This window comes from Octopus sinensis, unplaced genomic scaffold (genome assembly GCF_006345805.1).
Source record: "Octopus sinensis unplaced genomic scaffold, ASM634580v1 Contig13764, whole genome shotgun sequence".
In the NCBI taxonomy this organism is placed as follows: domain Eukaryota; kingdom Metazoa; phylum Mollusca; class Cephalopoda; order Octopoda; family Octopodidae; genus Octopus; species Octopus sinensis.
The window spans coordinates 99,570-104,526 of NW_021833041.1; positions in this window are offsets into that span (position 1 = coordinate 99,570).

Sequence of the window (4,957 nt, forward strand, 5' to 3'; positions counted from 1 at the left end):
GATACTCCCCCCTCTGGTCAGTATGGGACAATCACCTACATTAGTCGTGCCATTGCCACTCTTGTTCAACTTCCTCGCAGTGATGGTGATATTGTTGATTGTCGTATTTCCTAATTGTTTACTCAGACTTTCATTTTCGATATGTTCACTGTTACAGTCGTAGGAAAATATCAAACTTTATTATGACTCGATATTGAAAACTTTTGCAACAATAGTGACAACATCTATGTAGGGATTCTTAACCTTTGCAGAGGTAGTGAATGATTTTTCCATAGTTTTTTTGATTGCGAAACTTTTAAGTAATTTTAAATTAAATACATTATCCCCAATGTTAAATTTATATTTCTATCGATGCACCTCCATCTTTTTATTCATTCTTTTATAATAAACAGGAGTTAGGTCTACTCGTGGAAAATCAAATTTGTACTCACCTTTTAAAAATTATAAAGCTTTATTACATGGCTCTGTTGATTCAGCAATATTATGCACACTTTCCAGGTTTTCTTCACCGTCTGTCTCCGTTACAGTATTTTTCTCAATTGTGTTGTAGCCAGGGATTCCTCGATATCTCTGAAACGGACTAACACCTACGGAAAAATAAAAACAAATTCACCTGTGTATGAGTGAGGCGTTTGATTGTATAAAAACAAATCCTTTAAGATCAATCAAATCGACTTTAAACCTTTCATTGGGTAAATCAGCGACAATGTGGCTCGAATCGTCATACTGTTTCGGAGGTACAGCAAACATGCATATATTGCACTCACTTACAACTTAACGAATGATGTTTCGCTTGGTTACAAAAAATCTCCTTCTGCAAAGTGCATCCAGAGCATTATTCCCACAATGGTTTGTTTTGTGGATTTCTTGAGAAATGATTTTCATTTCTTCTGTGCTTGTTAAAGCTATAACAAGCTTGTGAAGTCAATTAATATTTCGCAGATATAGTTTTAAGTCAATGAGAATGAAATTTTCAGCTTTCTTTTTTAGTCAGAATTTTTTTAACTTTAGAAATATCCAAGTCTTGACCTGCGGAATCTGTACCAAGCACCTCATTAAGGCCATTAGGCTAACATTATTATTGAAACGTAAATTATTATTTTATAGCGGGCTGTCAGTGTTATGACAGGTGTCACACGGTCTCAGTCTCGGCTCGGTTTCACTCTCCGCTCGCGACATATTGAATCTTGAGTAAGAAAAGTATAAAACGATTTTATTGGGTTTACTCGTTTAAATATAATTCTCGATGTAGTTAACTGAAATATAAAACTCTGCTTTTTTGATAATCTTCTCATTTCATCATCTTTGATAGGTTTTTTGGAGTAACTAGTTTCATTAAAGAAAAATATTAAATCTTAGTTAAAAAAGGCCATGAAGACTATGCCTAAGAAAAATTCCCCAATAAAATACTCATTATAGAAAGTAAGAACTACTAGAGATAAACAATCATCGAAAATTAGAAACAAAAGTTTACTGAGTATTTAAAAGAGCGTAAGCCCTTCGTGGAAAATTTCGCCTTTTGAATTTGTATTTAGTATCACGGGCATTTAATTGCTTATCTGTAAGAGCCCTGCGCATTTTACGAGTGAGCTTGGGTCTTAGATCAGTAGGAATTCGTCCCTTCTTAAATTTTGTATTTTTTAATGCTTCTGTTCTCTTTTGATTCAATACGGTCAAAATACGGGCAATAGACTTTCGGACAACACGTCTAGAATTAGTAACATGCAGATATTTACATTCGACTCAGCTTGATATCACTTCCTTCGGTTTCTTTCGAAACTCTGAGGAGACGAAGTTCCTATTAATGATAAAAATGCTTATAACATTCTGAAAATCCTTTAGGCGCTTCTCTGCGTCAGATTTACTCAAATTTGTAATTTCGTTAGTTCTGATAATTCCCTATAACATAAAAAGTTGTCACACTACACATACCATCTAGCACGCTTAAATAATTGAATTAATTTTTTAAAAGTTATTTTCAATTATTTATAAATAATTTCAATATAACTTAAGTAAGATTCAATTAATATCTGTTGTTTATTCTATTAACTAAATTTTTGATTCATTTTTGTCAATAAAAGTGCGTTGTTTATTAGTTTATTGTGTTCGAGTTATCTAATGATTTGAGTGGGAAAGTAATTGTGTATCTGTCTGAACATAGTTGATATGTTTTTACAGGCAGGTATTTTTGCGAGTAATCTCGAGTAGTCCGTAAGAGAGCGATGATTAGCCTTTTATTACTTAACAGGAGAAAACGATATTAACGTTGTGGGCTGTTCAGAATCTCATTGAGAAATTGTTATTCTTACATTTCTAAATGATGGCTGACGAGGAAGTGATTGATAAGCGTTGGCGGACTTTGCCGCGTTTACCACGAGCCGGTTGTCCGTCACCCATAGGTCAGGGGTGGCCAACCTTTTTCACCGGCGAGCTACTTTTCATTTTGCGATTTTTTGGAGATCGACTTATATATTTTAATATCAAAAATTTTATTTTACAATTAAAAATTAATGCGATTTTTGGCATTGTAATTCACTTGCGATTATTTCAAATTCTGGCTCGTATAAGCTTATTGCTATTCTCATGCAATCCCCAGATGGTCATCCGTTAAACGTGTCCTGTATTGAGATTTTATCATTTTCATACTTGAAAATGATGTTTCGGATAATTGTGCTTCCAAAGCATGAAAGAATCGTTGATACGAATCAATCAAAATTGGATTTTTCCTAGACATAATTTTCCACATGTTGACATTTGAATGTAATTTTAAAGTGATGTCATTTTTTAGATTTATAATTTCTATTTGACTTTTTCTTCGATCAACGTCAAAAATCTTGCTAATTCTTCTGAAATATTTTCGATGTCTACATCCATGAACGGAGAAACAAAGAAACTGCATAATATGTAATTTTTCTTGAAATCGCTAAATCTGTTATTATTAACTCGTCATTATTTTTTCTAGTACCATAGCAATTCGTTGACATAATGATTTTTATTCACAAGTTGTTTTGTGAATTCATCTTCAATGTTAGGAAAATGGTAAAATTTTCTTTTCTGATTTGAGATATCCATAATTCCAACTCATTATGAAAGCATTTATTGAACTGATCATATCGTAATATATCTATTCTTTCCCTGTAATTCTAAATTGAGTTCATTCATTTTGCTGGTAATATCGGTTAAAAATGCCAAGTTTTATTAGCCAATCAGGATTTTCAAGAAAATGCCACTTGTTGTTTTCTTTAGAAATTCTTTAATGTATGATAATATTCTCTAAACGACTGAGAATAATCCCTTGCTTAACCATCTTATGTCACAATGAAAGGTAGATCGCCATAGATTGCATCGACTTGTTCTAGAAAGTCGAAATAATCTTCTTTGTAGGGGCTTGGCTCGGATGGAATTATAATTTTAACTGTTGTCTCCATAACATAGTTGAAATTTAACATTTTCCCACATAATGCATGTTGGTGAATGATGCAATGATATGATAAAAATTTCGGAAAATGTTCATCTTTCCGACAAAATGCAATAAATCCATTTTGATTCCCATCATTGCAGGGGCTCCATCTGTTGTTATGGATACAAGTTTCTTCATTAACGGTAATAATTGAATGATAACAAAAACGTTTTGAAAGAATTTAAATATTTTCACCAGTTGTTCTTTCTTTCATAGGTATAATAGCAAATAACTCTTCCTTGACAGTTAGATCATGGAAGATTAAACGGGAAAATACACATAGTTGGGCGATATCAATAGCATCGTTTGATTCGTCAAACTGTAGAGAAAAACACGAACATCGTAAAGATCCTTTTTACTGCGAAAGAAGATTTTCAGAATGCTTTCAGCCCTTCTGACATTGACTGTTTTGAGAGCTGAAGCTCTTTGATGCAATTTGAAATTTCCTGTTTATTTTTCATACCATCAAATAGTGAATCGGCAGCTTCCAAAAACAAGATTTTAAAATTTCCCATCGTGAAAGGTTTTTGTGTTTTACGAGGAGACGAGTCACTCGCAATGATGCAATTGTGCAGATCTGGACGAATTAATACTTTTTCAAAATTGTATGTTGTGAAAAAAAGATTTTTTTAATTGTTCAACTTTCTCTTCCCGTAATAATTAATAAAGGAAAGTGTTTGTTGAACTCGGTGTAAAGAATTAAAATGCCGACAAAGATTTCCCCTTTTTGGTAATGAAATGATTTTATTGCATAGCAGTACATGTGCATTTTTCCATGTGCATCGAAAATATAGTCTTTTTCCCATTTGGCATTAAATTTATATGATTTGGACTTTTTGTTACACCTCATAACAAGACACGTGAAAAATACTTACTTTAATATTGATAAATATTTTTTTTATAATAATTTAAATACAAAAAAAATAGGTCTTTAATAGTTCGCGAATTCTGAGATTTGCTTCTTGAAAAAATTCTAGTTTCAATGAAAATTAGCCAATTTTGAAATTCGCCACAATTTTTCAAAATTTTCAAGAAGCATAACGCAACGTAAGTTTAATTATACGCGACTTACAATTCAACAAAAAATCGAAATTTTGCGATTATAAGGTTGAAAATAAACTGTCATCCTATAAAAGAATTGCTTATAGATTTTCTCATTTTTTAAATTAAAGATGTCGAAAAGGACAATTAACGATATTTTAAAGATGCGCGCACAATATAAAAGTGTCACTTCCTCTATAAAAACCTTAAAACAGCTGAAATATTAGGAACTGTAACATTGCAATTTAACCAATGGATTATTAAAACATTTAAATTGCACTTTAATTGCCACAAATTATTTCATCTCAATAAAAATTTCAAAACAAACAACGTGTCGGTTAATAAATTCTATAAAAATTTAAATCCTAAGGACACTGTTTTTTATAAAAAATGGCGTAATAAGACATATTTTTGATAACAATTGAAAATTGCTATAAAAACTGAAAAAAAGATTTT